This window comes from Phascolarctos cinereus, unplaced genomic scaffold, assembly GCF_003287225.1.
Source record: "Phascolarctos cinereus isolate Bilbo 61053 unplaced genomic scaffold, phaCin_HiC Scaffold_2;HRSCAF=192, whole genome shotgun sequence".
In the NCBI taxonomy this organism is placed as follows: Eukaryota; Metazoa; Chordata; class Mammalia; order Diprotodontia; family Phascolarctidae; genus Phascolarctos; species Phascolarctos cinereus.
The window spans coordinates 411,731,104-411,757,460 of NW_027555625.1; positions in this window are offsets into that span (position 1 = coordinate 411,731,104).

Genomic DNA, 26,357 nt, shown 5'->3' on the forward strand with positions numbered 1-26,357 from the left:
ACTATTTAAAATCCACTTGACCTTAGGAAAATGACTTAAATTCTATGGGCCTCACTTTGTTTAGCTACAAAATGAAGGCATTGTACTAGATGACCTCTAAGGACACTTCAAATTCTAAATCTATTATCCTATTTCTCCCTATTCTGGGCCAGGCCTTACTCAAAACTGTCCAATTATTCATGCTCTGGGTTAAAATTAAACGAGACACTCCTGAATAATAAAATGCAGCAAAATTATTTTCCTAATAACAAAGGACTTAAACTGCATAATTTTTAAAGTTATTAAAAGATAGTAATTCAGATTAATGGCAACGTCTCTGTCCACCTCCAAATTCATCAAAGAAGCTGACCATGTTAGGTCAGAAACGTATTTTCACAGGTCAACAGTCATTCTAGTAAAACCCTCAACACCAGTCCCCTAGTTGTTGTTGTTCAGTTGTTTCAGTGACCCTATTTGAAGTTTTTCTTGGCAAAGATCTTGGAATAGTTTGCCATTTCCTTCTCCAGCTCATTTGATAGATGAGGAAGCTGAATCAAACAGGGATAAGTGAGTTGCCCAGGGTCACACAGCTAGTATCTGAGGCTGTATTTGAACTCAGGTCTCCCTGACTCCAGCCCAGTGCTCTCTCCACTGTGCCACCTGGCTGCTCCCCCAGTCACTTATAGGATGGGCCTTTCTATCTCTTAGTTTGCCAGAATTGAGAATGGTCTCCTGGCCCCATCGCTGTGCCTATCATATTCCCTTACTCCCCTACATTTTCTCCACTGCAGGCTAAACGTGATCAGTTTCTTCAACTGAACTTCTTACATTACCTGAGGTCAACTTACCATTTCCCAGAGCTGTACATAAGACTCCAGAAGAGATCTGACCAACACAAATGGTAGCATGACTATTACCTCCTTCACTCTGGAAAATGTATTTCTCTTAATACAGCTTGAGATCAAATTTCCTTTTTTTTTTAGCTGTCATGTCATACTGCTAAAACTCTCACGACTTTTACTTCCCACACAATGTTTACAGAGCGTTCATTCTATCTATGTATGCTGTGTCCTTTGGACATGTCATACTTGTCATAGGATCATAAGATTTAAAACTTGGAGGGACTTTAGATAACTTCTAGTCTTTGTCTTAACAATAATTGGAGCTTCTACAGTGAAAACATGAACATCATAACTCTATTAGCCGTAAGCTTGTGATTATAGGAATAGGGCATGAGCTAAAACTCTCAGCAAGCTTTTCGCCAGAAAGAGTACAAAATAATAGCTTTAACTCCGAGATAAGATAATTCAGATAACAAACCATTTTCCCTTGCAATTTTATCATCATTAGCATCAGCATCAATATTTTACTATATTGTACTGAGACTTTTGTCTTTATGTTATTTTGCCTCCTTCCTCAAATTGAATCCTACAAAACAAAAACAAAACAAAAACCTACTCCAAAGACCACAGTTTACAATGTATACAATATAATTCCTATTAGTCTCTGGCTTCTTAGTCAGGTGCTCAGGCTAAAATACAACCAATGAGTAATGTCAAAGAATACCAGGAACAAAGATTGTCATCAAGGAATTGCACAAAAAGAAGTAATCAAAAATGGGACAATCATGTAATAAGGGTTAGATGGCAGGTGGATGTCCACTGGGGTCCACTGGTACCCTCTTAATATCAGGACAAAATGAGGATGGCCTCCACTCTAGTGGGTAGACCCTTCCATTGAGAAAGTATGAAAAGTCATGGACAAGAGCCATATGGGATGGGAACCATATGTGGCTTGTGATCTCTATCACTGGAAAGAATTTCTGAATCAATGAGATAAGAAATCCAATTCAGTTTGTATGTGAGTCATTAAGCGAAATTTCTTAAATTTTATTCTGTATCAGTTCATAGAAATCTTCCCAGGTTTCTCTGAATTCCTTACATTCCTTAGTTCTCATTGCAAAAGAATATTTCATTATAGACATGTAGTATAGTTTTATTTAGCCATTCTCTCAAATGATGGAAACCTATTGTGTTCTTTATTATCCCAAAGAGGACTGATATCACTATTTTGAATACACACTTGCCCTCATCTCTTTGCAATATATTCTCAGTAACAGGAAGGAAATAAGCATTTATAAAGTGCCTACTATGTGCTAGGTACTGTGCTAAGTGCTTTACAATCATTATCTCATTTGATCCTCTCAACGACCCTGGGAGGTAAGTGGTATAATTATTCTCATTGTTACCTGAAGCAGAAAGAAGTTAAGTGATTTGCCCAAGATCACATCTCAGTATTTGAACTCAGGTCTTCCTGAATCCAGGCCCAGTGTTCTATCTACTACACCATATAGCCACTTCCAGGCAAAAACGCTGGGTTAAAAAGAATATGGACAGTTTAGTTACTTTTCTTCCATAAGTGACATCTAGAACAGCTGGGCCAATTCACAGAATGATGAGCAGTGTATTATTGTGCCAAAAACAAGTCCTGTTCAACTACTATCTGAGATGTCACGGACAAAGTAAGGAGAAGTAAGATTTTGTTTGATGAAGAAGGAAATGAGGATGAGAAAAGTGTTGTGTACATGACAATGCTGAATTGAGAATCAAAAGATCCAGGTTAGAATCTTAGTGTTTGTTCTGAATCAGGATTTCATGATTTACCCTCTCTAAGATTTTGTTTCTTATGTGAAAAAAGGGCATTGAATTAGATGGTCTCTGAAGGTCCTTCTAGCCTGGGATTCTATAATTCCTAAGTTACTTCTAATGCTAGCATTTTGTGATTTTTTGAGAATGTATAGGCATGTTTAGGGAATATCAGAAAGATCTCCCTATTTCATGCAGGGTCCATGTAAGGGAATTGTAGACAATAAGGACAGAAGGGTAGGTTAGGGCTAGATTGAAGAAGCCTTTGAATATCAGGTTATGGAGATTGAGCTTAATCCCTAGAGGATGAAGAATTACCCTCTTTTCTTCCAGGTATGGTCTTAAAGGGTACCAGTTTGTCTCATAATTATGAAACAACATAACCCATCAATGTTAGGGGAAATTTGACTTGACTGATGCAAACAGAAGCTTGTTGGGCAGTATTTAGAACATCAGATCTAAACAACTCTGAGGTACCAGTTCATACCCCTCAAACTGGCTAAGATGACAGAAAAGGAAAATGACAAATGTTGGAGGGAATATAAGAAAATAGGTAAACTGATGCACTGTTGATGGAACCATGAACTACTCCAACCATTCTGGAAAGTGATTTGGAACTATTCTCCAAAATCTATTAAACTCTATATACCCTTTGACTTAGCAATATTGCTAGTAGGTCTATGCCCTAAATTGATCAAAAAAAGAAAAGAAAAAGAAAGAAAAGGACCTATATATACTAAAATATTTATATCAGCTCTTATTGTAATGGGAATGAATTGGAAACTGAGGAGATGCTTATCAACTGGGGAATAGCTGAACAAGTTAAAATATATAAATGTGATGGAATACTATTGAGCTGTAAAAAAAAAAATGATGAAAGGGATGTTTTCAGAAAGACCTGGCAAGACCTGTATGAAAGTGAGTGAGTAAAGTAGAGTGAGCAGACCCAGGAGAACAATTGATACAATAAGAACAATAACAACACTAAACTGAAAGATTTAATAACTCTGATCAATAAAATGACCCAACACAATGAAAACTACTATCACTTCTAGATAGAGAACTGATGAACTCAGGGCACAGATTGAAGTTTATTTTCTTTTCTTTCTTTTACTTCCACCTCTCCCCATTCAGAACATGGCTAATGCAGATTTTTTTTTTTTGCATGACTTCCCAATCATAATAAGCTTCTCATTTCTTGCCTTCTTGATGGGTGGGGGACTGGGAAGGAGGAATGAGAGAATCTGGAGCTAATAAAATAAAATTGAATGGAAAAAATAAATAAAATTAAGTCGTACACAGTCTCCCCCTCCCCCCCACACAAAGAACATCAGATCTAACTGCAAAGCATGAATGCGTATGGATTCTTTAGTTTGTCATTGGGTATCCTGAAAAACCTTTCCATTTGGTGCATTGGAGGAAGAATGTGCATTACTACAATGATTTTGTCAACACGAAGAAAATGCAGGCAAAGAAAAAAAATGAAGTGGGAGTCAAGGTTCATAAACCCATCTCTATTATCTCAAAATGAAGAGAGTGCTGACAGAGCGCAAACTTTTGCTTAGGGAAGAAACACAATCAACCTGTGGTGGCTATTTAGAGAAATGTCAATTACAAGAACAAGGGGGGCACGCTGCAGCTACTAACAGGCCCAAGAACTAAAGAACTTCAGGCAGGATTCTTTCTATTGCTTCTTTTTTTCACAGATGGAGTAGTTAATGTACAGAATACATTATCAAGGACATTTAAAAAGCTGTTATGAGTAATTTTAAGCTGATGTTAAATAAGTCAAGTATTTAAAGGGGAAATTTTTCCTTGCAGAGCTAAATGTAACCCCCTGAATATTGACAAAGGGAAGGGTTTGGAGGTCAATGTCTCCTATTCAAGACCTTAATTTCTCTGTATATAAGTGCTTACTTTTTCTGATCAGTCTGCTTAAACTGTGGGAGTACTTGGGCACTTTTTGCACCACAGAGCAGGAGTGTGTGTGTGTGTGTGTGTGTGTGTGTGTGTGTGTGATTGTGTAGAGAGGAGGGTTGTCAGAATTTGGGGATCATGGGATTTACAGGTGGGGCAGCCAGGTGGTACAGTGGATAGAGTACTGGGCCTGGAGTCAGGAAGATTCATCTTCCTGAGTTAAAATCCGGCCTCAGACACTTACGAGCTGTATGACCCTGGGCAAGTCACTGAACCTTGTTTGCTTCAGTTTCCTCAGCTGTAAAATGAACCAGAGAAGGATATGGCAAACCACTCCAGTATCTTTGTCAAGAAAAACCCAAACGGGGTCATGGAAGTTGAACCCAACTGAGATGACGAACAGCAATAACAACAACAACGATTTACAGCTAGAAAGGAGCTTAGAACATAGAATGTTAGTTAGAACGGACTTTGGAACAGAGAACACAGTATGTTAGAGCTGGAAGGAACCTTGGAAGGTGGAACACAGACACTAGTTGCCAAGGGAGGATATATGCCATCACTGCCCCCATGTCAGCACCCTGGGGCAAAGCCCCACTCACCTCATGCTAATTATAGTTTTCTGGGAAATTGATGAGAATTAAATAAGATTTTGCAGTTGAAGTACTTTGAAAAGAACAAGTACTCTGTGAATGTGAACTGTGTTTTGTAGAAATACCATGGTATAATAAAAGGTGAGGGACCTCGTTTCTAGTTTCATCTTTAATAGGGCCACAACTGTACACAGATCACTTCAGAAGATAATAGCTCTTGAGCTAAAAGGTACCTTAGAAGCCCCCCCCCCGCTGCCCCTGTCATTTTATAGGTAAGGAAACCAAGGCACAGAGAGCTTTACTGACTAGATTAGGGTCACACTGCTCATAAGTATCTGAGGTGGGCTTTGAACCCCAGTCTTCTTAACTCTAGATCTGGCACTCTATCTACTGCTCCGTGCTTCCTCTGGACTTAAATCCACATCTATTGACTCCTCTTTCTACTCTATCAACCAATCAATCAATTAATGCTTCTTAAGTGTCCACTTTGTGCCAAGTGGCAGCTAGAAGGTCCAGTGGATAGAGCGCTGGGCCTGGAGTCAGGAAGACCTGAGTTCAACTGGCTTCAAAACTTACTAGCTGTGTGACCTTAGGCATGTCACTAACCTCTGTTTGCCTTAATACACTGGAAAAGGAAATGGCATTCCATTATGGTATATGTGCCAAGGAAACTCCATGGACAGTATTGGTGTGGTTAGGAAGAGTTAGACACAACTGAATGAGGGAATAACAAAAGTGTGCCCTGCATTATGCTAAAAACTGGACATTACAATAAAACATACTGTATCATTGATGAGTTTCTGATCTAATGATAGAACTGAGTGAAATAAATAGATAAATAAGTAAACAAGCAAATGAATTAATGGTTAGATCAATAAATAAATCAATAAACAGATGAATGATTGAATAGATAAACAAATTTACATAAAACTAGGGACATATACTTATATTAATAATAACTGATATTTATATCATGCTTTAAGGTTTGAAAGCCCCTCATGTGCAGTATCTTATAGGATCTTCAAAGCTATCCTGAAAGGTCAGTGCTACCTATATTCCATAGCTATACAAATAGCATTGGGGGAAGATTCGAACCTAGGTCTCTCCTGACTCCCAGTCCACCACTCTTGCCATGACATTGCCAAACTGTGGCATCTAAGCAGAGGTACACACACCTAAAAAGTACCAGGAAGATGAGAAGAATGAAAACAGCATAGGAAGATTTATTGGACTGATCATCATAGCTGAGACCTGGGGAGGCTAGTCTGGAAAAACTTCATAAAGAGTCAAAAAATAATTGAAGAAAAGAGACCAAAAAGGGACAGGGAGTCTGGAAAGGAAGGGGATATTTGGAAGACAGTCAACTATATGGGAGGTCGCCTTCTTGGATCAAAGGCCATGTGCTATACTATAGTGAGAAATGGTAAAATTAGCTCTCAGAAATCCTAATTTGATTCAGTCAATTCACGTACATTCATTAAGTACCTACTATGTTTTAGACATTGTTTTAGATATTGGGAGTACCAAAGCAAGAATGAAAACATCCTTGTTCTCAAGGAAATGAAATTCTATTTCACAGACTATCTATACAGATGTTGGTTGGTTGTCCTTTGTTCTTAAAGAGGACCAAGACGACATCATTAAGTTAGAGTCAAATTATGATGTGTCCAGCTGTGGCTCATCAGACCAATATGAGCTTGGAATGCTCCATCACAAGTCTGGCACAAATAGTCCATGTGAACATCTGGGATGTGTTCTTTAAATGTGCACATCTCACGTTTCTTTTGAGATGCTTCCATTCTGTTTTACTCATCTAGTGTAACACCTTTGAGGGCATGCCATGTTGGGCAGTTCTGCATCAGTGTCTCTCATGTCATGAAATATATTCCAAAGTTTTTCAAAGAGGGGAGCCAAGATGGCAGAGTGAAAAGATAGTCGCTCTCACTCTCCCCTATCAACCTCTGAAAACCCAGAAAATATCACCCCAGAAAAAAACCCAGGAACAGCAGAACTAGAAGAAAGATGGGGAGCAGCAGTGCAGCAGTCCAGCAAACGGGTCTCCCAGTGCCTTGGCAAAAATAAGGGAGGCAGAACTACAAGGGGCCCCAGGCAGATAAGTACCCTGTGGCATTCATCTGAAAGGAGGTGAAGAAAGCAACCTAAAGGCTTCCTAAAGCCCCGGCCTTGCTGGTTGGCAGCCCAACACCAGGTGAGCTGTCTGAGCCCTGCAGCCTCCAATTGTGAAGAAATCCTGAAGCTCAGCTGGTAGACCAGGCAAACACCAACAACTGGACCTCCCAGTGCCTCAGTGAGGGCAGGGGGAACTGGTGGAAACCAGCTCAGAAAACCATCAGGTGCCTAGGCACTCTACCTCAAAGGAATCTCCCAGTGCATTAGCAGAAAGGAGGGAGACAACACTGCAGGGGGCCCCAGGCAGAAACACTCTGCAGCACCCATCTAAAAGGAACTGAAGAAAGCTACAGGAAAGGAAAAGCAGGCAACCTAGAATTGCCTGAAAGTTCCAGCCTTGTGGATTCCAGCTCAACATGAGGTAAGCTGCCAGAAACCTACAGCCTCCAATTGCCAACATAAGAGGCCCCAGCACACAAAGCCAGTGACCAAGACCTAGGCTCCCAGCACAAGAAGCTTGGGTCAGTTCCCTCTGTTCCCCAGCAGGAGAGCTCAATCTCTTTAAAGGCTAGGGAATAAAGAAACACCATGAGTAAAAAAGAAACATACCACAGATTCATATCATGAGAAGAGTGAAGATCAAGACAGAAATTCTGAAAAGGACAACATTGTCAACAAAGTTTTTCAAAGAGACCTTGAGTGTCCTTGAATCACTTCTTCTGACCACCATGTGTAAATATAAGCTAGGGACAGGGGAAGGGAGGGGAGAGAATAAGCGTGTATCTAGTTCTTACTATGAACCAAGCACTATGTTAAGCATTTTTTTAAAAAGAATCTCATTTTATTCTCCTAACAACCCTGCAAGATTGGGGCTGTTATTATCCCCATTTTATAGGTGAGGAAACTGAGACAAACAGTGACTTGCCCAATGTCACACAGCTAGTTAGTATCTGAGGCCAGATTTGAACTCAGGTATTCCTGAGCTCAGCACTTTACCTATTGTGTCACCAGCTGCCTCAACTAAAAGGTAGAGATTGGATTTGTGATTTCATTGGTATAGAGAACTGCTGTGTGAGGAAAACCCTCTACCAACGCAAGTCAGTATCTGTACAATTTATGGTCTTAGTGGCCTAGAGAATTGAAAAAGTTAAGCAACCTGCCCAGGATCACACCATTAGTATAAATGTATAATGATGAGATTTGAAAGGTGTATATGTGCGTATGTGTGTGTATTACATATATACATACACATAATTATACACATATACATACAGACACACATATATGTATACATATGATACATATGAACTAAGTTTTGAAAGTCTTAAAAGACAAATTAAGGAGTTCATATTTTATTCTGGGGACAAAAGAACTCTACTGGAGTTTATTGAGTAATAAGGTCACTCCTATGATTCAAAAAATAATTGAGAACCTTCATTTCAAAGCCAGGCATGGTATCCTCTAATTTAGGTTTGAGGATAATCATAGAGGAAAATCAAAGTAGCTAGGTGACTCAGTAACCTAGACCTGGAGTCAGGAATACCTGGGTTCATAATGCGCTTTAGATACTGTATGGCTGTGGAATCTTGGGCAAGGCACTTAACTTCTATCTGCCTCAGTTAACTCATCTGTAAAATGAGGGTAATAATAACACCTACCTCCCAGGGTTGTTATAAGGATAAAATGAGATATTTGTAAAAGTGCTTTGAAAATCTTAAAGTACTATATAGTAATAGGTGCTATTGTCATTAAGATTATGGCTTCATTTAGAACTTAATAGGATTTCTATATTGTAGTTAGTAGAGCACACGGCATTCTAGATTTGGGGTTCTATTGACCCTTTCATCTTTAACATGCTATGGTTCTATGATCACTTGGGATTCCTAATGCTGATATTTGCTTGGAGGTCTTGAAAGGGATTAAGTATCATTATTTTAAGTGTTTTTAGGGCTCAAATAGATATTTCTTTATTTAATACTAACAAACTCATAGAGGAAGTACAGAGATTTTCAAGAGGAGTACGGGCAATTCTGCATAGCCAAAGCAAAGTGGAATTTGTGCAAAGCAAAGTGAGGATTTATCCAAGACACTGAAATCACATAAATAAAACTCACAGACCCTCCACAGAGTACCTTGGGGGTGATATTTCCTAAAGAAAAGCTCTGAATTTGACTGAAGGGAATCACAACTTTCTGCCCCCAAATTGAGAAAATGGCTTTTCTTTTGTTTCAATTTAATTTCCCTCCAAGAAAATTTTCTTACATTTTCATGTTGTTTTAAACATTATTATTTTCTAAAACTCCCATGGAAAGAGTCCCAATCACCCTAAGATTTTTTACATTTTGTCCCCACATTCAAGCTGTCAACAAATTCTTTTTCTTTTTCCACAGTCTATTTTCTTCTCTCTCTCTTTTGGCAAATAAATTTCAGGTTCAGCTCTATGTCTCTCATGCTTCTTTGCTCATCCAACTTCTTTAAGCAAAATATGACTGATAAAAGAAGCTTCTTGTTCCATGGTTTTGACCATATCTTTCTGCTCCTCCATTCCTCCTCCTGAGAGTTATTCATATTTCATTAGTGACTTGCTTTTAAATTCAATGTCATCGTTAACATCCTTAACAACCTCCCACTTCATAGCTGCCATATCTTCTCATTTGAATCCCACTTCAAAAGTTATACTTTCTAATAATCTTCCTAACTCAAAATCAGCTAAAGCATGGCAAAAAGGCAGAAAGAATGAGTGGAGGGGAAAGAGAAGGAAAGGAAATAAAGAAGGAAGGAAGGAAGGAAGGAAGGAAGGAAGGAAGGAAGGAAGGAAGGAAGGAAGGAAGGAAGGGATACATTTATTAAGTGCCGGGGGCTGTGCTAAGCTCTTTATAAATAATACCTCATATTGAGAAATAAAACTACAAGTTGAGTCAGAATACCTGAATTCAAATCCCAGTTTCATTACATTACTATCTGTATGTTTTTTAGAGGCTTCTGTTTGCAGAAAGCATTATGGTAACTGCAGACTCTGGCAAGAGGCAGTAGTAGATAGAACACTTTACTTGGGTGTCTAGGTGGCAGCTAGGTGGTGCAGTGGATAGAGTGCTGGGCTTGGAGTCAGGAAAACTGTTCTTCCTGCCTTCAAATCTGGCCTCAGACACTTACTAACTGCTTGATCCTGGGCAAGTCACTTAATCTGTTTACCTCAGTTTCCTCATCTGTAAAATGGACTGGAGAAGGAAATGGCAAACCACTACAGCATCTTTGCCAAGAAAGTCCCAAATAGTGTCATGAAGAGTCATACACAACCGAAGAATAACCCAACAACCTCATTTAAAGTCAGGAAAATAGGTGTTAAATCCTCACATTGGACACCTAATTGTGTTAATTACAATGTCAGACACATAATCAGAACTTAATAAATGTTTGTTGATTGATTGTTTCCTTGTTTCTTCATCTATAAAATGAACAGGTTTGACTTTTTGGGGGTGTTAAAGTCCCTTCTAGATGGAAATCTGTGACCTATGATCCTTCCATTTCTAAATCTATGGTCTTTTGTAAACATGTCTTTTGTTTTGTTTCAATTGGCATTATAATTGCTTCTCTCAACTCCCTTAACTATTACACCCTCCTTCCATTTCTGTTTCTGTCAACTGTTTCCTGTTTAATTCCTCTTAGTGGCCCAGCTAATTTTTTTTAAACCTTGAAGTCTTTGAATTGATCATGGAATGATGTTAATTGCCACCCCAGACACTTCTTCCTTTTATTTTGTCCCACCATCTTATCTTGAAGCTATAAATTCTCATTCGATGATTCAACAGACAAAAAGAAAGAGCATTTCAGTACAAGGACTAACTTCTCCATCTTCAAGAAACAGAGGCTTTGCCCCCAGCTGTGAGATTTCAAACACCCTCAGTCTTCCATCTACATGGTGTCTGCTGATATGCCAATCTTTCCTTTCCCATCTCAGAACTTCCCCCAAGTTTCCTTTCTGTGATATGCACTCAGCTAACACTCAGGTCCTGTTTTCTTCAGCTCTAAATACTGATTTTCAGGGGCAGCTATGGCTTCAGGATGCAGTCAGGTTACATTTATTTCTTTCTCTACCGTATCAGCAAAAAGGCCAGCTCTTTTGCACTGATTTTAATCTCTGCTGAGGGCTCCTAGGCGTGGCTGCCTACCTTCTGCCCTCCAAGGCACTTGACAGAGTTTCAGCTGAAAAAAGCTAGAATTAACCTTGAGGAAACAAGGAAATTTTCTTTTGTCCATAGGCTTAATAGGATGGAAGGGAACTTGATGTTTGAAGCCAAAGCTAAGGAAACTGAAGTCCAAGGAGGGAATGTGATTTGTCCAAGGTCACAAAATAAGAAGGATTCAGACCCAGGGCTCCTGATTTCCAATCCAGTCATCTTTCCACTACACCATGCTGCCTATCCATGCTGCCACTAATGACAACAACTGATTCTAGGTAGTGAATGATCAAAGTCAATTTCTCCATAACTTCACAATGGAAGACCAGGGTCACAATAGAAATAGGGATCTTTCAGGGAGTCAATGGATCTTTGTTTTCCCATAAAACAGAATTGGTCCTTGGTGAAATATTTACTAGCTCTGTGGCCTTTGGTGAGTTTTTTTTTTCATTTCTCTGTTTTCTCATCTGCAAAATAATAATAAAAATTTTGGTACAATTACTTTTAAACTTTAAAATCTTGTGACCTTATGATGTCAAGATTATTGATCAGGTAAATCTTACTTTATCATTCTGGTCCTCTGGTGGTCCTGCAGGGATAGAACTGAAAATGGTATGTGGGTACATTTACCTATTGGGGAGATCTGGGCCCCAAGTAAGAGCCATTTTCCCATTGTTAGATACTTTCTTATGTGCCCCATAATTATTGTTACAGAATCACAGACTTGGTATAGGAAGGGATCATGGAAGCCACACAGTTCAATCAGCTCTAGACAGATGCCCCTCTTAAATTACTACGTAAGTGGTCACATAGCCTCAGTTTGTGGATTGCTAACAGATGGACAGGAACCTGTTCCCTCCTGAAGGAGCCCATTACATTTTGGGGCAGCTCTAACAAGTAGGAAGTTTTCCTTCCATTAAACCCTTTGTTTGGGGTGAAGCCGAGTAACTCTAATCCCTCTTTCATTTGATACCTCTTTATTTACTTAAAGATAGTCATTCCATCTATCCCCATGAAGTTTTCTTTTCTCCAAGCTTGACACTCCCAGGTCCTCAAAACATCAAACCTACCATTGTTTGACATGCTCTCTAAGCCTCCCGTCACTCTGGTCTCCCTATTCTGAACATACCCTACTTAGATCAGTTCTGTTTTCCTAAAATATTGTGCCCAGAACCAATCATGACAGTCCAGATATTGCTTGATCCGGATAGAATTTTGCACAATTATTATCTGCCTTATTCTGGACACTATGTTACTGTCAATGCAGCTTAGAATAACGTTAACATTTTTGGCTGTCATCACACTGTTGACTCATGTTTAGTCTGCAAGCCACTCAAACCCCATTGGTACAAAATCTCTACTTTTATTCCTAGGATTGAGGCTACATTAGAACCAGCTCAAACTGGGAGAGCTGATTCATAAACATTCAGTGTGACCACTTGTCCCGCACAAATAATGTAATGCCACAAAATAGGGCTTGCTTTATCGTCTTGTTGATTATTTAGATGTAAGAAAGTGATGATGAAAGTATTAATAATGCAGTTAGAAAATGTGTCTTTCATTTTCAGAAAGCTCGTTATTAAACATTTACCAGCACAGCTCTAACTAGGGTCCAGCTTTCTGCTAGTTGACTAACATTCACTGACACAACAAAGAGAGATCACAGGATTTTGAGCTGGAAGGAATCCTAAACATCTGCTAGTTCACCTCTCCCATTTTGCAGATGACATACCAAGAGAGGTTAAATAACTTGCCTGAGGTCTAAGAGATAGTAGCAAAGGTAGAAAATTGCACTTCGTTGTCCATCACAGAGATCTAACCAGTTTTCAAGTTTCTCTGTGATTCTTTTCCTACACTGCTGCTTTCCTTTTGAACAATCTTATCTCTGGCTGTCGGCAGACTGCTGCCTTTCTATCTGTGACCAGCTTGGCTGTGCTACTCAAGCAAAAGGCATGTGGAAGTTGGAAGAAGCAAGTCGTTCTGCTGCTGCTTTAATTTTCCCCACAATTTGCAATAACTAGAGCTCAGGAAGAGCTTTGCAAAGGGGATCATTTCATCACAGTTCTCAGCCTCTCATACAAAACAGCCCCAGCTCTGTTCTTCTGTCCTACAGTTTGTTAATCAGGTAACCTCTGAAGATGCACACATGTGCACCTGGTGGAGGCTTTGACTGCATCCCTGAACACATAGTGAAATCAGATCATAGAATCGCAAGATTTCAAGCTGGAAGAGACCTCGGGACATAGAACACAGAAGGTTACAGATAGAAAGGACATTAAAAATTACCAAATCTAATTCTCTTGACAAGAAAACTGAGGCCCAGAGATCATTGGAGCATATATCTAAATGTAGACTACATGCCCTCAGAGGTCACATTGTCCAATTCCTTCAATTTACAGATAAAGAAACTGAGGCTCAGAAAGGGTAAGTGGTTGGTACATATAAAGTTACCAGTTAAAATGTATGTTTAAAGTTAAACCTATAAAGTAAATGGCAAAACTACCATTTGAATTTAGAATCTACTACAGGAAGTTCCAAACCCTTATCATGTGGATATGAAGTGACTTACCCAGGACAATCTAGGAAGGAAGGAAGGAGTAGCCCTAGGTTTCCTGACTAAAAGTCCAGCGCCCTTGTCTCTATGCCTTACTCGGACTAAACAAATTACTCTGTAAAGGAAGCCGACGTTAAGGATCAAGAGAGCCAGGTCCTAGTCCTCCTCTGTTCCACTAAATCCCATGTGACCTTGAGTAAGTCACTTTTAGTTTCTGGGACATTTCATCTGTCAAATTAGATGATAATACCTGCTGCACCTGTATCACAAGACTTGTGTAAGGGCCAAATGAGAAGAGGAGAATTCAAGCCGTCTTTGTCTAGCACCTAAAAGTTCACACAGTTCTTTTCTCAATAACCCTATGAGGGAAGTAATCTAATTACTGTTATCCTGCCTTTCTTGTTCAGTCATTTTTCAGTCATGTCTGACTCTGTATGACCTCATTTGGGCTTTTCTTGGCAAAGATACTGAAGTGGTTTGCCATTTCCTTCTCCAGCTCATTTTACAGATAAAGAAATGGGGTTAAGTGACTTGCCCAGGGTCACACAGCTAGTAAGTGTCTGAGGCCAGTTTTAAACTCATGAAGATAAGTCTTCCTGACTACAGGCCTAGCACTCTATCTACTATGCCACCTAGCCACACTATTCTGAGTTTACAAATGAGAAAACTGAAACTAAGAGAGATTCAGTGATTTGCCAAAGGCTTGAAAGCTTCAAAGTGGCAAAACTGAAACTTTGCCTTCTTTTTCCAAGTTCAGACCTCTTCCCACAGTACCACGTCAATTTCTTGGTAAGAAATATGAAAGGACTTTGAACAGTCAGAGGTGCAGGATTAACGTGAGACTTTTCTTACGTGTCAAAGGTACACCAAAGGCTGTCCCCATAGCTCTGAAAGTGGCAAGATTGTTACAATATAATCTTCTTTTCCTTTTTGGGTGTTACTTTCCCATAATGATGGAGACTGCAGAATCTGAGTCTAGCAGCCACAGACCGCCCACTCCCCTTACCCTCCCCCCACAACGTGCCGTGTCCTCCTTTTAGACAAGTGGAACTAGGAGGAGAAGGAGAAAGAGGAGGAGGAGGGTTCTAATTTAGATTCTATTCCATGAAAGGGACAAGTGCTGTCCCTTTTCTGGTCTTATGACTCCTCTGCTGTCAGATGAGAAAGTTCAATTCCATTTCATTCCACTTAATTCAAGCACCAAATACCTGCTATGTGACAGACATTGCGCTAGGAGCTAGGGATACATAGGCAAAACAAAACAATGGTCACTGCCTCAGACACTTACTAACTGTGTGACCCTAGGCAAGTCACTTAACTTTAATTGCCTCCAAAGCAACAATAACAACGATGACAACAACAGTCTCTGGCCTCAGAAGTTTGCATTATTTTTTTTGGGAGGGGGTGGAGCAGGATGGGGAATAGGACAACATTTATGAATATAAGTAAAGACTAAATATATACAAAGTAATTTCTCAGGGATGGGGGGTTGCAGAGAGGACCACAAGTACAATATGAAGGGAGATTTTTGTTAACGATGGAACAGGGACTCCAGAGGACACAAAGGAAATCTAAGGAAGAAAGCAATAAGAAGTGACAGAGAGATTGGACTAGATAATTTTGAAGGTCCCTTCTAGTTCTAAATCCCATAATCCCACGGAATTTGGCAACACTAAAAGCAAACAAACAAATAACTACAAAAACATAGATACTTCTTGACCTTAATCCCAAATCAAGATGCAAAATAGATCTCTTTTTCTTAAATCCTTTAGGGAAAAACAATAACAGATCTAGAATGTTGTCTCTGAAATCGATCTTATTCTAAGATTAAAGAGTCCTCCTTAATGATAAAGATTTGGCTGCAGACGGTTATACCAAGGACATGTGAACTGTTAGAAAGAAAACGGGGCTGTTTGGCCAAGCTTCCTCAGTGTGTATCATGTGGTGGAAAGAGCCCTAGATTTGGAGTCAGACTACCTGGATTTGAATCCTGCAGGGTTCTATCACTTCCTACCTGATTGACATTAGGTAAGTCTCTTTACATCTCTAGGGCCTAGTTTCCTCATTTATAAAATAAGGGGGTTGGACAAAATGATTCCTGAGGTCCTTTCCAGCTGTAGACATGCAGCCTGGGAGCCTCCTTTCTTGACCACCTCTTGGATTCTCTGTTAAACTAAGAGACAGAGATCACTAAAGTCTCTTCCAGCAACAATGTCCCATGATTCTTCCTTAGTAGCATTGTTTCTTCACCCACAGTCCCATGCTTGCACATCAATGCTTCACCCTGTCACATCCCTTTGTTGTGGCAGAATTAAAGATACTGAGGAAATGGCAGATGCCTCCAGGCCTGCCAGGATGCTTTATCTGGCTGTCCTTTCATTCTCAAATAGGTTAAGAGCATAGGGATGCTGGGGCACTGACAGGGCAGAGGTCAGCTCCCACACAGAGAGCAGCAGTGAGCCAGCAGCCAGCAGTAGAGAAATAGAGCAATCCATTTTACCGGCTGCTTAATGGAAGAGCAAATGGAAGCTGAGCCTCCTAGTCAATCAATTCCCCTCAAAATGCCAGAAAGGGGACATTGCAAAGGAGAGGAAGCTAGTGCCTTTAGGGGAGTCAGTGGCAAGGTTTTTGAAGGAGGCAAGGGCACTAAACAAATAATTCTCGTTCTGTCCTCACCGAGAAAGCTGGGTAAAGATGTTTTCAACTTCCTTTCATAACTTTCTTGATGAAGATAGGATGGAATAAAGATTACTAGTTTTGGGGAGAGGATAAGGGAGGATCTTTGGGGGGGATAGGTTAAGTAATAGGAGGGCAAGGTATAGGGTAAAAATGAAGTAGAGGAGTCAGAAGGGATAGGAAATAAGAGATATACACAGACATATAAAGATTAGGAATAGAATTTATTAGGAAAAAAAGCTGGGAGAGTGATCATGATCACAAAATTAAAGTTAAAATAGATTTAATCTAAAAAGAAAATTAGGGAAGCAACAATATACCTAAGCCATATTACTCAATACTGTTTTAGACTATTTAAAATAATAAAACAGTATAAAGTTGAAATATTGCTGTGGTGTAGGAAATGATGAGTTGATGGACTTGTAAAAATATGGAAAGATTTGGACTTATGAAGGAAGATGTTATTCACCCTCAGAGAAACAGAGGACAAACAAGTATTGTATAGTCTTACATAGATGCATATGAATGTATATGTCTATATATGAACATGATCATAAATATCTAAATATATGTAAGAGCATGTATGTGTTTATATGTATGTGTACATGTGTGTGTATGTGCATGAGTGTATATATATATATATATATAAAACAACAAAGTAAAAAAGTACACAGCAAAAAAGAAAGAAAGAAAGAAAGAAAGAAAGAAAGAAAGAAAGAAAGAAAGAAAGAAAGAAAGAAAGAAAGAAAGAAAGAAAGAAAGAAAGAAAACTTACAAGGAAGCAAAGAAAAGATGGACAGCTCTGAATACAATGTGTAGTATTAATTATATAGGGTTTCTTGAAACTAAAATTTATTAATGTACAGTTTGAATCCTCTCATGTTACGCTGTGCACATGACAATGTCTTTTTTTCTTTTCTTATTTTGTATTTAAGTTTTAGTATTTAAGTCAATAATATGTTTCTTTTTCTTTTCTTATTCTGTATTTAAGATTAAAATAAATTAATTTACAACCAAAAAAAAAGAAAAGTACTAGCTTTGGAGAGTAAAAACCAAGTCTGAATCCTGGCTCTGCCACTTACTAGCTTTAAAATTTTGGGTTTCCCCCCTCAGCCTCCCTTTCCTTAATAGTAAATATGGCAAGCTGATGTCTCATTTAAATTGTAAAGTATCTCCTCAGTCTAACATATTATGATTGTGAGTATTGATTGTCTAACTTCACAGATGAGAGTGTTGTACTTGAAGTCAGTGAGACCTGTGAGCAAACCCTATCTGAACACTGACTAGTTATATGATCTTGGACACCTCATATCACTTCTCTGAACCCCATTTTCTCAACAGGAATAATGGTACCTGTAGTACCTACTCACAAAATATCCTTGTGAAAATCCCTTTGCAAACTTTAAAGCTGTACAGTTCATATGTGTGTGTGTGTGTATATATATGTAGTATATTTTGTAATAGAATATATAAATATATACTAGTATGTATAAAATATGAGTTATAAAAATATTTAAAAGTATATATAAAACTCTATAAGTAATCCCTTCCATATCATGGAGGTTATTGTTCTGACTGGATCAACCTATAAAGAGACAGGCTGATGAAAAAAGAAGGAAGTACTGGTGAGAACTTCTCTAAGGTTCTCCAGGGTATACCTTCTGGTCTTCCTGGGTTTTTGCATTATCCTTGACCAACACAGCAGCTAGGTGGCACAGTGGTACCCCTGTGATCTGGAAAATCCACACAAACTTTTTTGCTTTCACTTTGTACCAGAGAAGAAACCTGAACTAATTTAGTATTAAAAGATACAATATGTTGATATTATACAATACCATACATACATTTTATGCATTTCTGTGTTTCCAAACTTCTTCTGTATCATCTGCTGGCCTTCATGTGTCCTCTGCTGCTTCTGCAAAATTCCCCAAAAATTCCCATTTGATTCCTTATATTGACCCACAATATGTCAAAAACTATGTTGGGGAAAGTCTCAGTGTGGAAGGGGTAACCGGATAAACATCAGTTTTTATTATACTTAGAGAAGGCCCGTAGAGACTCCCTGAAATACAACATCAAAAAGGCAGCTAGGTGGCATAATGGAAAGAGCACCGCCCCTGGATTCAGGAGGACCTGAGTTCAAATCCAGCCTCAGGCACATAACACTTACTAGGTACGTGACCCGGGGCAAGTCACTTAATCCCAAATGCCTAGCCAAAAAACAAAAACAAAACAAACAGAAAAAGAAATACAATGCCAGCAATTGTGTCACCAGCCCTGAGACAAGGTAAGTATCATTGCCTGGAGTACATAAGGACAAGGGAAGTCTATTATCCATGGGCTGCAGAATTGGCCTGGCAGGAGCCTCGTGGCTACCTCATTGGTTTTAGGTAGATTTATTGTCTGTAGATCAATGGAGGCCTTCAGGGTTGAGGAAGGGTGGGGCTGCATTGTCTAGACTTCTCCAGAAGTTTACGTGGAGTAGGTGAGTTGCTCTGTGTTCTTCCTGGGATGGTGACCAGCAGGAAGGAGTCAGGGGAACAGTGTTTGGTACTGATTTCCCTCTCTCCACTTGGTATCTTGAGAGTGTTGGGAAATCCTTTGAGGAAAGGAGTCAAGTTTTCTGGTAAAAGCCTTTCAGTTGTAGCCCAGTCTCCATTTCTGATGTGTGAATCAATCAACTAACATTTATTAATCAAATACTATGAAATAGTCCTTGCCCTCAAGGAGTTTTCATTCTAATGGAGGAGAAACAAGTATATGAGTAAGCACAAATGAAATAAATACAAAATACAAGATGATTTTGTTTTGTTTTCTTGGGGGCGGAGATAGGTAGGATACCAGCAGCTGAGAGAATTAGTAAAAGCTTCATGTAAAGGGTGGTATTTGAATAGAATTTTGAAGGAAACAAGAGACTCTTTTGTGCATTCTAGGTATAGGGGGCAATAGATGCAAAGGCCCAAAGATGAGAAATACAGTTTCATGTGCAAGACATAGCAAGAAGGGCAGTTTGGCCAGACTATAGATTGAAGAAAGGAGAATGGTATTACATATACAAAATTTAGACAAATTGTGAAAAGCTGTGAGTGCATCTCAACTGGCTGGTTTTGCATCTAAGGCAAGAATATCAAAGTGTACCTCAGCTTAATGGCATGGCATGAATGGTAGAGGAGAAGCATTTCATATCTGCTTTCTGTGCCTCTAAGGTTTACACACTGGGGCAAGTTCCTCACTTACCTCACCCTTGTTATAGCTCTGAGTGATGATTGTTCTGAGTAGCCATCCTACCATACTAACGGTATGTTTGAAGAATGAGCTATATTGTTCTGACTGGATCAACCTATAAAGAGACAGGCTGATGAAAGAAGAAAGTACTGGTAAGAACGTTCTCTGAGCTTCTCCAGGGTATACCTTCTGGTCTTCCTGGGTTTTTGCATCGTCCTTGACCAACACAGCAACTAGGTGGCACAGTGTACAGGGCAGCCTGAAGTCAGGAGGACCTGAGTTCAAATCCGGCCTCAGACCAAACATTTGACACTTACTAACTGTGTGACCCTGGGCAAGTCACTTAACCCCAATTGTCTTAAAAAAAAAAAAGAATACCTGGGTTTGAAACCTGATTCTACTGTTTGCTACATAGGTGACCTTGGACAAGTTGCTTAATATCTTTTTTTCACTTTTTAAAAAAAGGCAATGGGGGTTAAGTGACTTGTCCAAGGTCACACAGCTAGATGAGGGCGATTTGAACTCAAATCCTCCTGACTCCAGGGCCAATGCTCCATCCACTGTGCCACCTGGTTGCCCCCAAGTTGCTTAATGTCTTGAGTCACAGTATCCTCATCTGTAAAATGAAAGGATTGCACTAGAAGACCTTCAGGGCTCTTTGTAGCTTTCATTCAGAAGATATTTTCAGCCTCTGATGATGGACACCCCCACTAACCACGTCCCTTCCTTAGAAATCAATCAACTAGATTTCATTGAGCACCTACTATGTACTAGGTGCTGGAGATATAGTGACCTATATGAAATTGCCCCTGCCTCCAAACAGCATACATTCCACAGGGCAAAGCAACATATACACAGAGAAATATATACAAGATAAGCAGCTAGGGAGTATTGGGAAAAGCCTCACGTCAGAGGTGTTGTTTGAACTGACCTTTGAACACAACTAGGCTTTTAATAGGGAGAGAATTCCAGGCAGAGGGGGCTGGCCTCTGCAAAGGTACAAAGATGGGGATGGAGTTCCGTGTGTGAGGAACAGCAAAAAGGCCAGTTTGACTGGACTAGAAAGTGCGCAGAGAGGAATAGTGCACAACACGCAGGCTCTGAAGGAAAGGCTTTCCAAGTCAGAGGAGCCTGGATTTGATGAGCTGCCAGTCTTTACTGAGCAGCGCAGTGTAACGGTGAGAAAACCTCTTTGGCAGCTGTGTGAAGAACAGATTGGAGATGGAGAGACTTGAGGCAGGGAGGAAAATAGGAATGAGAAGGGATGCCCAGCAAACTAAGGATAGACTTTTTCAAGCGGAAATCCACTAATGGCAGCAAAACCCTGCTCGTACAATGTGGTCTAGAAGAGGCAGCCGTGGATGGTAAAAAGCATTGAACGAGGAGTTTAGAAAGCCTTGTTTGTATCCCAACTCATTCATCGATGCCAGCTTTAGAAGATGTAATAGAATGAGCACTGCATCTGGAGTCCGAGGAGGTCTGGATTCTAACCCCACCTCTGATACTCTTAGTCATGTAACTTCTCAACCTCAGCTGCCTCATCTATAAAATGGGGATAAGAATACCACATACCTCACAGGGTCCTTATGAAGATCAAATGATATAATGTGCATAAAGTAGCTGGCAAACTTCAAAGTGTCATATAGGGGTCAGCTATTATAAATAATGTGACTTCCATTTGCCTTAGCGTCCTCATGGAGGAAAGGAGAACAATGATGTCTGCCTATTTCACAGGATTTTTGAAAGGATCAAATGAGAACACTGGATAGAAAAGGGCTTTGGACACATCAAAAGCTTATAGATGGGAAGGGATTAGTGCCTATTTTGGAATGCCTCCCTTATGGTATGCTGCTGCTCAAATACACAGGCTGCCTACTTCAGACACCAGCTCTGGACCAATGGTCCTTATGAGTTAGCAATAACCAAATTTAAGTGGCTCAAAGACTCAAGACAATCAGAACTTGAAGGCAGCTGAAAAAGGGACATTAAAACATGGCCCACAGAATAGCAAAGGTTGGAAGGATCTTCCAGTCCATAGTATCATAGAGTCATAGACTCTGATCTAAAAGGAATCTAGGAGATCACCTAGTCTAGCCTCTTCATTATGCAAACAAGGAAACTGAGGTTCAGAGCACAGAAGGGTTTGGCCAAAGGTAACAAGATAGGGAGTGGTAGAGAATGGAATATAGGTTCTCAGAGTTGGAAACAGGATATGGAACAGGTAGCATCAGACTTAAAAGAGATCTTTAATTATATGCCTTTTGTATGCTAGATTTAGTGCTGGATGTAGGGGATGTAGAGATAATAATAAAATAGTTTCTGACCTTAAAGAACTTATATCCTAATGACAGATAAAATATGTGAGTGTACCCGCACACATAGATACATGTATACATATGTGTATTCATATGTATGTGCATGTTTACATGTATATATGTTTACATGTGTACACTTGCATATTTACATATCTTTATGTTGTTATATGTGTATATATTATATTTTATATACAAATATAAATACAAAGCAGATAAAAATAAATACAAAAAATTCTGGGTAGGTAGAGAAACAACTGAGATCAGGAAGTATCTCACATAGGAGATGGCACCCTGAGATGTACCTTAAAGAAGCTTGTAATTCCAAGCAAGTGTAGAGGCAAGGAGGGAGAATATTCCAAGTACAGTAGACAGTCTGCAGTCATGGAGGTGAGACCTGGAATGTCAAGCATTGTGCACAACAAGTAGGCTATTTTAGTTGAAGCCATATTGCAAATAACTTTAAATGGCAAACAAGAGAGTTTTGTATTATCCCAGAAACAATAGGGAGCCACTGAAGCTTCCTGAGTAGTATGGTGAAACGTCAACCTGTCCTTTTAGCAAGATTATTTGATTACGGAGAGGCAAAAGACTGAAAACAATAATGCCAGTTAGGTGTACACGCATGGAAAATGTTGTAAAGGTCAAATAAACACAACATGGCAACTGATTGGGCGTGTGGCATGAGGGGGAAGAGTCAAGAATGACTCAGAGGCTGTGAATCTGGGTCCCTAGAAGGATGGTGATGCCATCGACAGAAATAGGGGAATTGGACAGAGGGATTCTTTGGGAGGAAATGCAATGAATTCTGTTTGGGATCATTGACTTTGAGACGTTAGGAATATCTGTGGGCAGTTGTCAGTGTCCAACTGTTTTTTATTCCTGTAGCTCAGAAAAAAAAAGAATAGGGTTGGATATACAGGTTGGTGAGTAATATGCATAGAGATGATAATTAAAGAAACGGGAGCTAATGAATTAATAAGAGACAAAAATGTAGAATGAGAAGAGAGCCCAGTACACAAGCTTGGGTCATATCTAAGTTTAATTGGGGTGAGGGAAGAATATGGATGATGGGCCAGAAAAAAGAGACTATGAAGGAGCATCCTGAGAGGTAGGAAGAGATTTAGGACAGATCCCAGTTACGGAAGCCAAGGGAGAAGAGGGTAGTCAGAAGGAGAGGGTACTTGGCAGTGTCAAAGCTTCAGAAAGATCAAATGGATTGAGGACTGAAAGAAGACCAATGCATCGCCTAGGTAGTATGTTCCCTGAGCAGTAGGGTCTTCTATCAGACAACAAGCCAGTTTTAGAGACAATCCACATTAGTTCTTTTTCCATCTTTCATGAACTGGCTTTGTGACCCTGGTCAAGTCATTTATCCTCTCAGTGACCCAGGTAATCCTTTAAGTGAGTTCCCTGATCCTGAATGTATCCAAACAAAGGATAAATGCTTATTTGCCAGGTATGCAGCAGGTGAGGTTTATATGTCATGGAGGAATTGGAGTAGAAGAACATGAGAGAATGCCCTTAGAGATGGAACAGGCCAACCTCTTTATTCTGTCCATGAGGAAACTGAGGTTCACCCAGAGTCTCATGGGAAAATGGATCAAAGGATCATAGATCTAATGCTGGAAGGGACTCAGAAGTCACCTAGCCCTTCTTTTATGGATGAAGAAACTGAGGCTAGGGAAGTTAAGTGGCTTGCCCAGAAGTTATCTAACACATAGGAGGAATGATCACTTTCAAAGGCAATTAAGCAGGATCTCTGAGAGAAAACCACGAAACGCAAAACATGCAAGCCGAAGATTACCTCTAAGAAGCTTTAAGCGGGCTCGTGGTCTGTGATCCGCTTCACCAGCTGCTGCATCCAAACTTGCATACGTGATGCAACAATAAGTTGCTGTCCAGGAGCTGAATCAACTTCTCTAGACATGGGCCTTTGACAGCTGATTAAAAAACTTTTTTAAAAAGCCGAAAACTAAACTCCATTACACTCTGCGGCACAACTTTCAATTAGAATGATACTGGTGGGCTTAGTTGTGCTGAGAAAATAAATACGATTGGAAGGAGATTGTCTAATGGGGCTCCATGTTAATATGGTTCACACTGTGGCAGTCTGAGAAGCAGTGAATTTTCCTGCACTCAGGAGCCACCAGGAAGACTCTGACAGGTAGAGACTCTCAGCAATGTTCAGGGCTCTCACCTAAGCCCTTTGCAAATGGCTGAGCTGAAAATGCCAACCTTCTGTGTTGTGCAAGGGCCTCTAGACTTGGAGCTTCCCCTCCCCTGCCCCCATTTCCCCCTTCCTCCCCCTCACTGCACTGCAGCTGAGCTGGAGGCTGCCACAGATGCCATGCGGCTTGGGCAGGAGGGATTTCTTTGGAAGACTGCTGCCCACCCTTGGGAAGACTCTGGGATTTTAGTGGACTACAAGCTCTGTGTGGGTCAACAGAATCACAGAGCAATCAAAAAACTGATACAGCCTCAGGTGCTGAGACTTAAACAGTGTCCAAGACAAGGGAGATGATAGGTTCATTGTCCCCTGTTCTCTCAAGACCACTTCTGACGTGCTGCTGTCAAAGGAACATAGATTAGTGCTAGAAAGGAACTCTAGATGATCAAATGAGGACATCATGTGATTTTATAGTCAAAGAAACTGAGGCCCAGATAGGTTAAAACTTTGACCAATGTTGGACATAAACTAAGGTTTAGAGCTAGGATCTAAATGAGAAGCCCTGACTCCAAATCTGGGCCTCTTTCTTTAGCACTACTTCATTGTTTTATTCTGAAGGCTTTATTTTTATTGTTGTTATTCAGGCCTTTGAGTCATGTCCAGCACTTTGTTACCCCATTTGGGGTTTTCTTGGCCAAGATACCAGAATGATTTGCCATTTACTTCTCCAGGTCATTTGACAGATGAGGAAACTGAGCCAAACCAGGGCTAAGTGACTGCTAGTAAGTGTCTGAGGCTGGATTTGAACTCAGGAAGATGAGTCTTCCTGACTCTAGGCCCAGAGCCCTAGCCATTGCCCTAGGGATAAGGAAATATCACTGCCTGACTCTGCAATCAGAAGAGCTGGTTCAGGTCCCATTGCTGATCTAAACTTCTTGTTTGACTTTGGTGAAGCCTTCCTTGGCCTCAGTTTCCTCATCTGTAAAGTGAGGGGGTTTGGAATAGATGGCCTCTGAGATCACTTCCAGTTCTAGATCTATGATCCTGAATTCTCTGGGCAGAAGGGAACTAATACCCACGTGCCTGGAAGGCACTTCCTCTTTACTTCTGCCTTACAGAGTCCTTTTTTTTTCCTTAAAGATGAAGCTCCGGCACCATCTTCTGAGTGGAGTGGTTTCTGACTCCCCTGAGCGCTGGTGCTTACTCTCCCAAACTACTTTGTATTTATTCCCTCTATGTTTGTTCTGCTAAGCCTTCTATGTATCATTGTTGCCTTTCTTGTTAGAATGTCAGCTTCTTTGGGGCAGGCTTTGTTTCACTCATCTTTGGATCCCCAGCACCTGCCACGTTACCTGACGTCCAGAACGTGTTGGTTTGATTGATCAATCTGTCAGCAATCCTGAATGGAGCCAATGGAGTGCCAAAGGTATTCAGGAAACTATGCCTTCTGTCTCTTCCATATTGCGGATAAGCACGTGCTGCCCATGTGGGAGAGCCTCTGCATGATCTTCATCTCCTGCCTTCTTGGGGTGATGGCCCCAAATAGGAATCCAGGCCGACCTTGGTCACTCCTACGCTTGGTTCTCCCAACAACAGCGGCAGCAGCGGCAGCAACAGGACGAATGATTCACACTTACAGGGTACTTTAAAGTTTACAGCAGTATGTTCTCAGGACAACCCTGGCAGGCAGGGAGAGAGATGAAGTAATTGCCCAGGGTCACATGGCTAGTAATTGTCTCAGGCAGCATTTGCTGCTCCTAACCTGGTGATTCTTTTCCTCTCCTCCCCATACACTTGAAATCTGCCCACCACAATCCTTCTTTTTCTCAGTACGTATCTTTCTCTGCCTTTTCATTCCACCATGCCCTCAGCTGTCCCAGATTTATTCACAGATCCATTCACCCTAGATCTCCCCATCTCTCATCCTTTCTATCATCGGAAGGTCATAGAAACCTGCACCTCTCTAGGACACACTGAA